Genomic DNA, 15541 nt, shown 5'->3' with positions numbered 1-15541 from the left:
AGCAAAAAGTTTACGGTGACTGTAGACAGTTACGTCTTTTCATTGGCCCGGAGACTACGGTGACTGTAGACTCGGTACACTCTGGACCAATAGGAGCGCTAGCCCACTGTAGACTACCAATCGTCTTTCGACGGAAGTTGCGTCACCAAAACAAGAGCACGTGGCGGGACAGGGAATCAACCGGCAACTCCGCTATGTTTAGGGAAAGCAGAGGGTATCCACGCAATGCCTGGGAAAGCTGGCGGTGCTTTCCGTGACACCTTACAAATGATGTGAGATATATGAAGAAGTCAGTGTATCATACTAGGCAGGTTTACTTCACTTCCATTTACTACACATTTACCCGTGTGTGGCTATTGTCAGTATATGTTGCTTGTCGTAAACTTTCTTTAAGTGTGCAACCATTAGGATGATATTGTTGATGGTAACGTGTATGATTCCAGCATACCTGACAGGCATTTTTGACTTTTTGTACACAACCAGGGCTGGACTGGGACAAAAAATCGGCCTGGGCATTTTAACTAGGCCCACCAAGCATTATAGGAAAAGCCATAAAGCCTTTGAATGAAAACAGACGCTGTTGTGACAGTGATGTACACTGTCTTGTTGGTATATGTATGATTTCTATACATTTTACATCAGATAAAAACTTTGGTTGTAAGATTCAGATAATTATTTATTAAAATCTAGACATTTTAAATGAGAATAAGAAAGAAAAGTATGGGCTCAAATTGTGGTCATAAATATTTTGTACTTGTAAATCAGGATTTGTATGTGTAAAAAGAATTCATGTGTGTGTAAAAAAGTTTTGTATGTGTAAAAAGAATTTGTGTGTGCGTAATAAAGATTTGTATGTGTAAAAAGAATTTGTGTGTGTGTGTAAAAAAAAAAAAAAATTGTGTGTGGAGTTAGCCAAAAAATACGTGTGAAACTCTGCACTCAAGTTTCAAGATAGCAAGGAAACATTGAAACAATGTTGAGTCAATATCAGGCGACGTCATTGAAGCAACGTTGAAGTGTGACATTGACCCAACATCACTCTTGCACCCATTTTTAACGTTGAAACAACGTCAGGTTTTGATGTTGAATCAATGTTGAAACCTGACATTGATTCGACGTTATATTTTCTAACACTGTTGACATTGAAACAATGTCAGATTCTGATATTGAAACACTGTTGAGATATGGTATTGATTTTCCACCTCTTTCGCACAGTTGCTTTTTATTGAAAAAAAACAAAAAACCAAAAAAGGTCAATAGACATGTATCATTTGCAAAATACTTTATTAAAAAACAAAGTTTCCTATTTACATTTCTATGTTTCACGTCACTTTTTATTATTTACTCCGGGATGGGGATGGATGATGTGCTTCCTGCGCGCCACCCGTACGATCTGGAGCATATCTGAGCCATTTCTGGACTGCTTGAGCAAAGACCAACTCAGACATAGAGTTCGCCCCTACCTGCTGCGCCAGGCCATCTAGGACAAAAAATAGACACACACACAAAAAAAGGGAATTAGAGCACATGAATAAGCTCTTGTTAATTGTCTTCAGCAGGGAGAAAGTATGTAAACTCCTAGGCTGATAAACATGAAAGTCACCAGGCGGAAATCAGCAAACTGCCGCATTTGATTCCCAAAGAGCTATAAGCTGAAAATGTGATATGTCTTAGCATGGTGTGCCGTGTATCCTTTAAAAAAAAAAAAAAAAAAGAAAACATGGGTCCTCGGGCTGTACAAAGTGTACAACCCGAGGACAAAACAAGCCGAAGACCAAAGACTCCATCTCCAGATTAACCGGACATGAAAGTCTTGTTATTAAGAAAGACAAAGTAATATAGCAAAAAACAGACATAGGAAATGTGAAACGCACCCAGCACATCAATTGATCCCTTTATTGTTCACTTTAGGCTCATAAAACTACAATAAATGTTAAAACTTACCAAATATGCATCTGCACGGCGCTGTCTCTTTAAATGCCCTTTTTTGCTTTGTCTGGTCCTTGTTTTTTTCCCCCTGCCCAGTTGAGTACAGAGGCCAGCTCCTTTGTAATGGCATAAACCATTACACGGCGGACTCGCACCTCCAGTGTGGTCCAGCAGCACCAATCAACGCAAAGCGTCTCACCTATAGACACATTTTAAGAGATGGAATTAGCGTGTCTCATGTCTTAAATGTGTATGCAAGTGCTTGTGTGTTTACTTCATGTAATTGATGATAGAAACATGTCATTTAGTTTTCCCTAAAGCCTGATTTTCAAGTCATACAAAGAATAAACCAAAGTATTGGCAGTACAATGTATTTCTATTCCCTTTTGTTGGATATTCATTTGTTAGTTCTTGTAACTGCTAAAAGTGTTTACTAGTTTTTGCCTGTCACATATATTTGTTATACCATGTAAACTGTGAAATTCCAAGATTTTCAAACTTGCCTTGTAATAGTGGCCTCACAGAGTCTCTGGAATCTACAGAAAAAAAAAAATCACAACAAGATGACATTCAGGAGTATAAACTGGTGTTTTGAAGATAAGAGTACAATGACATTGTGATGCAGCTTTAAAGCTTTTTTAAAAGCATACCATCTATAGGGAAGACATCAGACTCTGCATGCTGGCGAGATCGCAAAGCTGTGTCGGTTTGTGCCGGAGTGGCGAAAGGTGCCGGAAGCTGGGTGGGGCATTATGATGGTTGCTATCAGTGGGCTGGGGGGCAGACTGCGGAGTGATGAGGGCTGTTTAGAAAAAGATAATTTTTTAAGTATTTAAGAATACAGACAACTTGTCAAAAAAGTTTCCTTGTGTCAGACACAGATATGTACACAGACACTAGACAGTATTTTATTACCTGGTATTTTCACTCGAGGGGCCTGGGGAAACCGTTTTTTTGTAGGCTGCTCATCCTCTGAGTCCGTATATGTGTACAGGGGATTTGGTCTAAAGAAAATAAATTAAAAACGGTCTTAAGTAATTGTAAATATGCTTTTGGCATATTGTTTCCTAAAGTTAGTTTGATTTCTAACAACACACACAGGAAACAGAGACTTGCAAGAAGGTACAGTATACAATGAATTTTTGAAGTGCACAAGTGTACACGGCTTTGCATTTTTAAAAAGTTTACAAACTTCCACTTTTTGGACTATATTATGTGGTGATATTGCAGTATGCAAGCACCACAGATATGTATAAAAGACAAGATCATAAATTCTTAACAATCAAAGATATGTTTGTGAATATAAAGGTTTTACTTGTGCTTTCTTTTAAGACTGGTCTGGGTTTCTTCTTCGGACTGAAGGTCAGACGTATCACAGCGTTCACGTGGATATCTCTGAAGACTGCGTTCTGCTTCGTGAAATGTGCCTGGAAATACAAACACAATGTACGGCCAGACATACATTACCTGTGGACAAAAGGTGCAAACGCATAGAAAAATCAGCGGTTTCAAAAATACGCTGGTACGTGTGGACGTAGCCTTATTCATTATTCAAGGCACAAACGGAAAGTCATGTACGCGTGCAACGTAAAGTTAGGTGAGCGTGCAACGTACAGTCACGCATGCTGCGTGAGCATTCAAACTGAGTCTAAAGTTTTCGTGTGCGAATTGAAGCGAGTGCTCTCCAATCATCAAAAGTAACAAAGTCATTGAACACGTTTATACAGTTAACTTTACGTTTATCAATCATATATCACAGATTTAGAATTTTTTGTAGTACTAAGCAACTACAGAGCGAAAGTCTGGGTCAAGCGCCGAGGCGACGGCAAGAACAAAGGAAACCTCGAAGCGTTAAAGCTAGCTTTGTAAGGGAATATAACGAAGAAATTATGAAACGAAAATGTTTTCTTTGTTGATATACTTTGTTCGCAGTGCAATTTATTTGTTGCCGGATTGTAAGAAGTAGACACAATTTAAATAACAGTAAAAAAAAACTCGTTAATGTACAACATTAACAAGTTTTTTTTTACTGTTATTCAAATGCAAACATGGAAATACCGAGTAGGAAAAAAAAATCATTCATTCTTACCTTATACTAATCGTGGTGCGGGCCAGTGCAGTGCATGAACTGATGCCTTCTCCGGTCAATTCCGCTGAGAGTAAATTAAATGTCCCGCTCTACTGTACAAGACAATGAATACCGGGGGAGGGGGGGGGGGGGGGGGGTGTACCAATGTGAGAGGGGTGCTGCGGAATAGTCCAAGTGATCGCTGCTTTAATTTCCCGGTCAACTATACATAAATTGCACGTAGACACGATTTTTTAAAGCTGGTGAACTAGACCAAGTCATTGATAACAAATGAACAATAAATCTACTTTCTCTGGTACTTTATACCCGATCAGTTGCAATGCAATTTAATGCTCAACTACAAATCGATGGTTTTTGATGGTGACCGGAGCCGAATGATCGTCAACTATAAATAGACGTTTTCTCGATGTTGTTGTTGTCACCTGGTCGACTATAAATAGATCAAATATCAACTAGAAAGTGCATTTTCTGAAGAAACTGCAGTGTGAATGCTTGAATCTGAATATGCACTGAAATGAACTAATATTAACCTAAAAATGTTGAATGAGCTGGAAAAAACAGAATTTTTAACCTGAAAACAAAAGTGCACAACCTTTGAAAGCTGATTTTTACACAGAAGAAGTTGGAAAATAGCTGAAAATGTTTTAAATGTAAATTAGAAAAACCTAAGATTCAAAGTCAGAAAACATCTGAATGAATATTAAAAGTTCATATTCTTTGAATAACTGAATGACTAAAATGTGATCCCTCCGCTTGGATCCACACAGTTTAAAAAATTTAAATGTCTGAGCTTTGAAAGACACACTGTTGGAAAGAGAACAACGATGGTGACATTTTGAGGGTAAAATGATGGCTGTAGAGTAAACACTGTGGACACAGCAGCAGTTGAAAGTGTTTAAGCTGAATCTTGGCACAGTGAGAGACAGAGCTCGTTAAGCAGGCAGGTGTGAGCCTGGTTGCTATAGTGACTGCACCCAATGGCTCCATACACACGGACACAGACATGCACCTCACTTTTGCTGCTTAAAATGAACAGAAAAGTCAGGCTGAAACAAAACGCTCCCAAATGAAAAGTACAGGTCGTATTGACAAAATTCTTTCACCGTGAGCGGCAGCAATGTCTAGTCTACTTAATTCTCAGTTTTCATGCCTGTGGAGTTTATTATATGGACGTGGTGACAGTGGAAAGACACCATGCTCTTCTGAGTTTCAAACGAACCTTCTGAGCCATTTTAACATTAGAGTCTATGGAAGAGTTGGAGGGAGTAGGCTGTGCATTGGTGACATTTATGAAAGAACCATAACACCTAGTACAATAGTAAACACATTGGATGAAAGAGGACAGCGATGGCTACATTTTGAGGTTAAAATCATACCTGTAGAGCAAATGCTGCGGACACAACAGCAGTTTAAACAAAAGATTTTAAGATTAATTTTTGACCTGCTTCCACTCTACCAGTTGAGCTGTCTCACTCTAGCGGCAACATTCCGTCCCATACACACCCATTATAAACTCTGAAACGGTTGAAAAAACATCATGAAACTTAAACTGGAACTGAAGAAAAAGTATAAAAGATATTGAAAAGATAAATACAAGTTGAATAGTTGAATGTCTTGTCTTTGTTTTAAAGTTTGAATGGTGGCTCTACGTCAATGTATGTGGAAGTAGATACAGTTTAAAGAGGAGTAAGTTTAAATAGAATTTGAAGGGTCTCCCCATTGAAATACATGGGAAATTTTTGTTGAAAAAAGTTGAATAATTTTAAAAATATAAATGTTATAAATGAGAAAAATACAAGCAGTCATGTCCAAAAGAAGAGGAATCTAACGGTGTTTGAATGGTTTTTCTAAGTTGAACGGTTTTGAAGGAGATAGAGTACAAAAAACGTACGGAATAGATAAAATAGAATAAAGATTAGAAGAACAATACTGTGAATGCTTTTACAAGCATTCACACTAATGACAAAAAAACAACGGTGAATCAACATCGTTACAACGTCTCTATAGTAAGACCGTCGGTTTACCACAGTATTTCAATGTTGTTACAACATTGGCATTTCAACCCCGACCATATACGACGGTTCGGATGAAAAATCAACATAGATTCAATGTCGTCTTGCTATCTGGGAAGTACGAATTTTGACCCTATTTTTCTTCATTTCATCTGAAGTGTTGTGGAAATAACACAGTCTTCACTAGTGGGTAGGGTTGCCAACCGTCCCTTAAAAAACGGAATCGTCCCGTATTTAGAAAGAAAAGTACACGTCCCGTATTGAGCTAATAAGGGACGCACTTTGTCCCGTAATACAGTGAGAATCAAAAGTAGTCTATAACTTTTAATGGAATTAACGCTTTGTTTGAAAACATAACTCCCAGCCCTGCTCCTGCTCTGTGACCAATGAGCTGACAGCACACTTACGCACAAGTATCTCATTGGTCGAGGAAAGGTCGCTTGCGGAGAAAATACCGGAAGACAACAGATGACCACAACAAGAACCATGGCCAACAGGGAAACAAACGCCGACACTGCGGTGCAAGTCTCGGACGACAGTACACCTTCGACCAGCTATGTTTGTAACCCTCCGAAAAAGAAAAAAAAAAGGCTGCAAAAGTACAGGGAGGAATGGGGAAAGGAAAACACCTGGCTGGAAAAAGTGCGCGATAACACCAATAAAGCGCACTGCACTGTGTGCCGGCGCACTTTTTCCACTTTTCTGCTTCTAATGGTGGGCACATGAAGAACCTGAGGGGCGTGAAAGCTCGGGGAACCCTTAACCAATTTTTTGTCCACCAGGCCACGGCAGAAGCAGATATGGTATGTAAACATTGTTGTTTTTTTTAACCCTCTGGTTAAGGTTAATATGGGCATGTGCAATGAATTTTTATATATGATAAAATAAGAAGAACTTTATTTATCGCGAGGGAAATTCTTTTGTCATACACATGCTCAGTGCAGCAAGAGAGACAGAGGAACAGAGTAATAAGATATACAATATTTACAATAGAATACAGTATACAGTAATATACAGTAGGATAGTGCAAAATATATCAACGCTATGTGGCCAGAAGTGTGATAATATAATTTATTTTGTGTAATAAACAACTGCAAGGATAGATGATTACAAAAAATAGATGACTAATACATAAAAGTAATACATAGATGAATAATGATGATGAGTTATGATGCGTAATCATGGGAACAAGCGGGTTTACAAACGGGAGCAGCTGGTTAGCATTAGAAAAGCTGAAATAATACCTCAACTGAAGCCAATTGCACTAAATGCACTATATGTGCACTGTTACAAGAATGTTTTTCGTGCTGTTGTTTTCTATTAATTTATATAATTTTAAGTTAAGCAGGACAGAGTTCTTTTAAAGAAAGATTTACTTATATTCTCAAAAGTTAAGCATGACAGGCTTCTGTTTAAGAAAGAGACCTGTTTTATTGTGTTAATGTTGTCATTTTGAGCTAAAAATAAATGGCTAAATGATCATTTGTTTCCCATGTGTTCGTATCACAAAGATTATGCATCTACTTAAATCAAATTCAAATCAAATGGTTAAAAAAATAATTTCACACACAAAAAAACAGAGCTACAAAATTCACCACACTGGGAAGGGTGAAGACAACTGGGTCGCCTGGCCCTGGCGACAAGGTGTCCCTTATTTATTTTTCAGGGAGTTGGCAACCCTACTAGTGGGGATGGTTACAAAGCTTTCTTCGTTATGAATTAGCGATACATGTTTTTATTGAAGATTTGAAGATAAAAAAAACAGAAACTCTTGTAGAGGACATAAAATCAGAGATAGAAACGACAAGGAGCAGGTGCATCTAGTACAGGTAGAGCTGCCGCAAAAACCAACAGAGCTCAGCAGCCAGCGCAACAAATTCTGGATCCTTGGCTTTTAGTTAGCAGTTAGCATTAGCAGCACATGCTGCCTCCGATGTGAAAGTACCTTTATGCTACGCACTGTGACTCACAGCAATGGTCCCGGGTCAGCCCTGACTTTGTGTTAAACTAATCCTAAAGTAATAATGGTATTTCTAACCACTGATATACCACAACTTTATCCATTCAACAGCTACTGAAAGTTAGGGGACCTAGCTTCTATTGGATATTTATAGAGATCCTCCAGCTTCAAACTGTATTACCCTTCAGGGACCTGCAGTTCAAAAAAGCGCCCCTCCAACAGCCAAACCCATCTGTTCTCTGATTGGATTGTTAAATTTGTGATTGACATGACATTGACCAATCAGATGAAAGGAAGAAAAATAGGGTCAAAATTCGTACTTGTAACTTGAAACTTGAGTGCAGAGTTTCACACGTATTTTTTGGCTAAGTCCACACACAAATCTTTTTTACACACACACAAATTCTTTTTACACATACAAATCTTTTTTACACACACACAAATTCTTTTTACACATACAAATCTTTTTTACACACACACAAATTCTTTTTACACATACAAATCCTGATTTACAAGTACAAAATATTTATGACCACAATTTGAGCCCATAGAAAAGTACTTCTTTGTGCCCCCCTTTCCCTGTTAATGCCCTACCTGGCCCCCTGGCAAAACTTTGCTAGACCCGCCCCTGCACAGTTACCAGGTGTCAGCTACTTAGCCCTCTACTGCATGACTTTTTAATTTTTGGGGAAAAAAATATTTCTCCCTATTTTGGGGGAGCTTTAGGGTCCCTAATAATATATCAATCATAAAATTTGACACCCTGCCCCCCCCCAAACAGATATTGGTTTGTTGCTTCAAGGCAACACTGTGCGACAAGGGTAGTCAAACACCAAGTTATTCTGTAATAAGTTGTATTAGTACAACAAGGATGAACAAATAAATAAACAACAAAAAAACAATGTAAACATTTCACAGAACAATAAAACACCAAAATACATCCAACATTTGACCCTAACCCCATGCACGCGCGCACGCACACACACACACACACACACACGCACGCACGCACACACGTTGTGTTTCCATCACTTTTGGGGACATTACATTAACTTACATTCATTTCCTGTAGACTTATCCTGACCCTACCCATCACAAGTCCCTGCCTGAACCTTACCCTAACCCTGACTCAAGCCTTCACCCTAAAATTGAATGATTTACCTTGCAATTTGTCCCCATAAAGTAGGCGAGACCTCACAATGTGAGTGTGTAAACAAATTTGTGTCCCCACAACAATAAGTAATACACGACCACACACACACACACACTAACACACACAGAGACACAGTTGCTTTACCAACTGACCCCTGACCCCTGAGCTCCTAAGTGTCCCTCAAACCTGATTCAGGGATCCAGTCCTCTACTTCACTGACACTCCCTGAAAGCTCACTGTCCTCACTTTCTGAGGACAGAAAGTGCATGTTCCCTTGGTTTCCTTCCATAAAAGGTATTTACATCCATGTCCTGTAATTATGAGTAGATTGTAAAGTAGAAAACATTGACTATGATCATATAAATGCACACAAACACATCTCTACACACATATGCTAATGCATTATATTGCCTGAAAAAAATTGGGCTAACTGCGCAGTGTTGCATTGAGGCAACGAATGAAAATTAACACTTTTACTGTATAAATAAATTTTAAAAAGTAGAACAAACAATCAAATATGCTTCTTAACATATTCATGCACATACAATTATTTTTTATATACATTTATTTCACTATAAACATGTAAAATAGTGATCTTTATCTTGCCTCCTAATGGAGATGTCTCTAATGTAGTGCAGCTTGCAGAAAGGGGTCCTCCCCCCCAAATGAAAGTCACATCACCTTCAACTCATCATTTTATTGGAAAGAAATGTGCCTGGTAGCATTATTTGAAAAAAAAAAAAAAAGTGTTGTTTTTTTTTTTGAAGGGCCAGTGTAAGGCATGAAAATGTGGTTTATGCAGTAGAGGGTTATAAAGGGATCCTGGTGTTATTTGTCTCTCTGAAACAGTTCATAACTTCCCTTCAACTCATTCATGTCACCTAAAAGGTAAACCTGTTTCTCCATCACCTGTTCAGCTCTGATGATTCAGTAAGGACATCTCCTGGTTTCATCTGCATGTTTCCCTCTCACCAGGATATCCAAAACGATATCATGACCAGCAGCTTTTACGGCTGTGGCTCCAGCAAACATCAGCTGATACTAGAAAGTAATAGTAAATAAATTCTAACAACAGCTAATCAAGCTTAAACGTGCTGCCGTTGTTTAGCGCAACCTCAGCTCTTTCCTCTTTCTGGCGCAAAGTGGGCGATAAAAAAACAAGAGAGAAAAGCCGATCAGCTGATCATTGATCAGTTTCATGATTGAAGTAGTAACAGGAGAGGGAGGGAGAGAGAATGAGAGAAGAAGAGGCAGCAGCGCAGCGTAAAGACACAGAGTAACTCCAACTTTGTGTCTTTTTTTTTTCATTCTAGCTGAAGTACGGGACAAATCGCGTTCCTTTTCAGCGCAATACGAAACGCAGCCGGACCAGCAGCCACCACGGGTCTCTCCTCCTCCGCCAAAGCCACCACCAAACAGAGTTATTTTTACACATCTGCCAGCATCTGGCCAATCCACCACCTTTCATTTTTTTAATACCGTTACAAAAACAACAACAACAAAATAACCCATCGGCCCACTGGGCAAATGTCCAGTCCAGCTATGTACACAACTAATTTTGCAAAGCCCCTCACATTGCAGTCATAGTCACTGATTGACTATACTGCAGTGCTGTTTTCGTGTATTCCCGTTTCATCCACTTTAATAAAGTGCTCCGTGTTACAGTAACAGTGAGTTGTGGATTCATTTAATGAAAGCCTAAGTTGGGCTTTAGTCTGCTTTAGACTTACTGGCCTTCTTTGAATCAGCATCACAATAGTCCTAAGGGCACTGACAAAACATACAATTATAAATAAATAAAATCTATAGAAAGAGAAACATGTTTGATATGTTTTTTAAGTTACACACAAATAGCATTCTCTGCTAACAGGCTCAGAAGGCACAACTATATAGTGTTAGGGGAATTTAAACGGGTGGATTTAGTGGCAGAAACACACACGGGCTCGGGATAGCGGTGATGCAGATTTATTTACAGTGATAGGGGAATATTTACAAGGGAAGGGGCTATATACAGTGACAGGGTAAATGTGCGAGGAAACAGAGCCGAGGGGATGAAACGGAGCCGAGGTATGCGGGAGGATAGGTGGCGCACCGGAGCTACCTGAGGACGAAGGACAAACAGAGTTAGGGGATAACGTCGAAAGTCGAGAGTTAAACTTAGGTGGACGGGGAGAGTTGGAGAGCTTACTTGAAACACAGAAATACAGGTATGGGCAGTGGTCACAGGCTGGTGTGAGGTAATCTCCGTCACAGATCCAAGGAGGCCAACACAAAAGAAACAGGCAGGCGAGCAGGCGGCGAGACAGGCACTTGTGGAAGCGACAGTACTCCAACACCAGACGTCCGTCACACAGCTCCATAAATGCTCCCACTGATGACGTCCGATGCGCCGCAGGTGTGCCGGAATGCCATCAAGCACCGCCCCGCCTACCTGTGCCGAAAAGGGAAACAAAACCCAGGAACAACCACACACATGCCCACCAACTCCTAATATATAGAAACACATAACAGACCAGAACCAAAGAAGCAATGTGTACAATCAGGTGACAAAGACAAGTTTGTGAAGTATTTGTACAACACATGCCTGCAACAGCTTCAGTGTTTCCTGGAATTGATTCCGAAACACTAACAGAGCTATTATCTATATGTTATGTCAGTCAAATTTCCCCCAGATAGTCTTGGTTGACGTCTGGTGACTGTGAAAGCCATGGTATATGATTCACATCATTTTCATAATCAACTATTGAGTGACCCCTTTTCAAATACTTAGTCACAGGACAAAGATAATCTCTCATAGCAACTTTGTACTGATTGTACAACTCATTTCTCTTTGACAAGTGGACCCTAACATGGCAGCAAAGTGCAACAATGTCTCTCTGTGTAGGGGGTCAAGAGTTCAGGGTATGCCTTTAATTTCTTGCCTGTCTGTAAATGACAGTGTAATGGTATGAATAATCCTTCAGATTTTACCAGTATAAAAGTGAAACAATTACATTGTCTCATCGGTGCAACCTGAAAGACTCCTCTTACAGCTAGTCTTTGCACATTATAATAACACAGAGAAAAGAAAGCAATTCATTCTCAATTTCTGTTAATTACAGGGTATTTTCCAACCTGTTTTGGTTCAAAAGAGCCAAAGGAAAATCCTCATCAATATTGACAAGTCCCATTGGCCATTCATTACGCCTCACTTGTGCATCTTTGATGAGCACCAAATCTCCCACCTTGAGGTTTGCATGCTTACGTTGCCACTTGTTTCGGCTCTGCAGTGTCCCTAAATACTCCTGTCTCCATCTGGTCCAAAATGTGTTTGCAAGGTATTGAACTTGCCTCCACTGCTGTCAATGGAGATCTTTCTCAATAAAACCTCCTGGAGGGGAGAGTAGTGCACACCTTCTGAGTGCCTGGCCTCTTCTTGTGCGCCTTGTGACCACAGACCAAGGGCCAAATACATCCAAGCCCACAAAGGTGAAAGGAGGTTCGGTGCTGATATGATCAGAAGGCATATCTGCCATTCTTTGCTCAGTTGCTCTCTTCCTAAGTCTGTTGCAGATGATACAGTTGTGGATAATCTGCTTGATTAGCCTCCTGGCTCCTGTAATCTAGTATCAAGCAGTACGGACTGCACCTTCTGTGAACACCCGTCCCTGATGCATTACTCGCTGGTGATGGTATTCTACTATCAACTTGGCAACGTGGCTACCACCTGGAATAATGAGAGGATGTTTCTCCTTGTAGTCGATGTTAGTGTGTTTGAGCCTTCTGCCTATCCTCAAGAGTCCTTCATTATCACACTAGGGACTGAGTTTCTGTAAAGAGCTTTGTTTTGGTATGTCTTTACTATTGGCAATACAGGCAAGTTCCTCCTCAAACATTTCCTTCTGCACACTTTTGATGACAACAATCTCAGCTTTTGTCAGTTCCTCTACTGTGTGAGACTGTTTGCAATGATGCCATGAACTGCAAGAGAGGTCTTCATCTTTGTTTTTGAGGACCTTCACAATATGAATGAGCAAGCTAAGGGCCCTGAGGAGTTTCTTCAAAGAGGAAAAACATCTGAACCTTTGCGATCCTAGCTGAGACCCATCATTGCTCGTGTGAGTGACAAAGCTATGTATTTCATCATCCAACACGGGGTCCACGAGGTCATAGGTTTCAGTTTCTGTTGTAACACTGGCTTGTAACAAGAAAACAGGTCCTTTAAGCCAGGCACTGTCACCAAGCATGGAAGCAGGCACTGAGCATGTCCCTATGTCAGCAGTGTTAGAGCTCGTAGAAACATAGTGCCATTGTTTTGGTTCTGAAATCCTCCTGATTCGCTGCACCCTGCTGCCAACATGTACATAGAACCTCTTAGTCTGGTTACTTATATAGCCTAAAACCACACGGCTGTCTGTGTAGAATTCAACTGCATCAAGATTTAGGTCCAGTTCAGATGTGATGGCTTCGGCAAGCTCTGCAGCTAACACAGCAGCTCCCAATTCCAGTCTTGGAATTCTATGAGCAGATTGTGGGGCCAGTTTTGCTTTCCCCAGAATGAAGCACACATGATGGTTCTGATCTTCACCAGTGGCCTTTAGGAAGGCAACTGCTGCAAAGGCTTTAGTCGAAGTATCTGAAAAGATGTGTAACTTTTCTGATTGCTGTTGACATCGTAGCAGAAGCGTAGGTTCTCGGAATATGTACATTCTTGAGATCAACAAAAGATTCTTTCCATTTATTCCACTCAGCTTCCCTTTCTCCAGCCAGTAGAGTGTCCCAGTCTAGGGTCTCATTTGAAAGTTCTCTCAGCAGCTTCTTTCCCTGGATTGTAACTGGCGAAGCAAATCCTAAGGGATTGAAAAGACCATTGATTGTAGCTAAGGGACCTCTCTTTGTAAAGGGCTTCACTGTGTCTGCTACTTGGAAGTTAAAGGTGTCTTTCTTAAGGTCCCATATCAGACCAAAACTTTGCTGTGTAGGTGTCACATCAGACTCCAGATTTAGCTCCTTGAGCCCCTTTGCACGGTCATCTGGAGAAAACGCAACAAGAACCTCAGAGCTATTCGATGCTATTTTATGCAGACGAAGGTTAGATGTGGCAAGCATTTTCTGTGCTCTCTTCAACGCACCATCAATGTAGGACTCCCTCTTAACGAAACATTGTGCATCTGATCCAAATTCCTCTACACCATAAGCTGCTGCATGTCGAAGGCCATATATAGCTACAGACGGGGAGGGACTGTTGCCAAACATGTGAACCTTCATGCGATACTCACAGATGTCACTGGCAGGATTGTTGTCTTCATGCCAGAGGAAGCGCAAATAGTTCCGATGGTCCTCTCTTTCAATGAAACTGTGAAACATCTGTTCAATATCAGCGGTTACTGCAACAGTTTCATGTCTGAATCTCAACAATACACTCATCAAGCTATTTTTGAGGTCAGGTGCAGAGAAGAGGACATCATTGAGAGAGACGCCATGGTACTTTGCACTTGAGTCAAACACAACTCTGATCTGACCCGGCTTCTGTGGATGGTACACCCCAAAGGTAGATAAATACCAGTACTCCTTGTCCACTTCAAGTGGAAGAGTCAGTTCAGCATGGTCATGATCAAATATATTCAGCATGAAGGCAAAGAAATGCCTCTTCATTTCAGGCCTTTTTCAAGGGTGCGATGAAGAGAGGATAAGCGTTTGACCGCCTGGTTGCAATTGTTGGGCAGCTGCTGGGAGGTCCCTTAAATGCAATTGGTTCCATCCAACTGTTGCTGTCATCTATGAACATCTCTCTCTTCATGACCTCTAGGAACAGTTTGTCTTCAACAGAAAAGCCAATTTTGTTATCGTCCTCAGATGTATCAAAGATAGTGCTTCCAAGAGTGGATGCATCAACTCTAGGAGTTTCAGTGGTAGGGAAGGCTTTATGCTCAGTCTTGGACCCACAATTCTCTTTGATATGAACCATATTTGGGCATGGCCTGAAATAGGATGGGCGATTGTTTTCAAGCACATTAGTGTGATAGGCATCCACAGTTGCAGGCTTGTGAGCATCACCTAAACAGACATCACTAATGATAACCCATCCCAGATCCAGTTTCTGTGCGTATGGGGCATTGTGAGGACCATTTCTAAGCTGCTACAACTTATGGACACTAAGTAGGTCACGTTCCAGTAAAAGGAGGATCTCAGCTTTGTGGTTGAGTGGTGGGATAAGATGGGCTATTGGCCTTAGATGAGAATGTTCTACTGCCACCTCAGGGCAGGTATCTCAGCTCTGTTACTCGGAATGTTGTTAGATTCAATTATTCAATTATTGTCGGCAGTGTGACCGATGTGGCTCCATCTAGTGACTCCACTATAAAGCCTGTGGCTCTTCTACCCATCATTTCTGTCGTTCCGCCACATGTACGAAGTGT

At 40.5% G+C, this 15541-nt stretch overlaps 1 long non-coding RNA gene across 1 annotated transcript; it reads right to left on the bottom strand.

The window, feature by feature from the left end:
• Positions 1 to 2448: 2448 nt before the first annotated feature.
• LOC134637957 (uncharacterized) lies at positions 2449 to 3347 on the bottom strand. The gene is made up of 3 exons (XR_010095207.2): positions 3245 to 3347; positions 2845 to 2933; positions 2449 to 2731 (listed from the first exon to the last, which is right to left on the bottom strand). It is a non-coding gene; the product is annotated as an uncharacterized LOC134637957 (long non-coding RNA).
• Between the last annotated feature and the right edge of the window lie 12194 nt (positions 3348 to 15541).

This window comes from Pelmatolapia mariae, linkage group LG10_11, assembly GCF_036321145.2.
Source record: "Pelmatolapia mariae isolate MD_Pm_ZW linkage group LG10_11, Pm_UMD_F_2, whole genome shotgun sequence".
NCBI classification, from domain to species: Eukaryota; Metazoa; Chordata; class Actinopteri; order Cichliformes; family Cichlidae; genus Pelmatolapia; species Pelmatolapia mariae.
The sequence above is the reverse complement of the archived record's forward strand: the minus strand, read 5'-3'. Positions and strand labels throughout refer to the sequence as shown.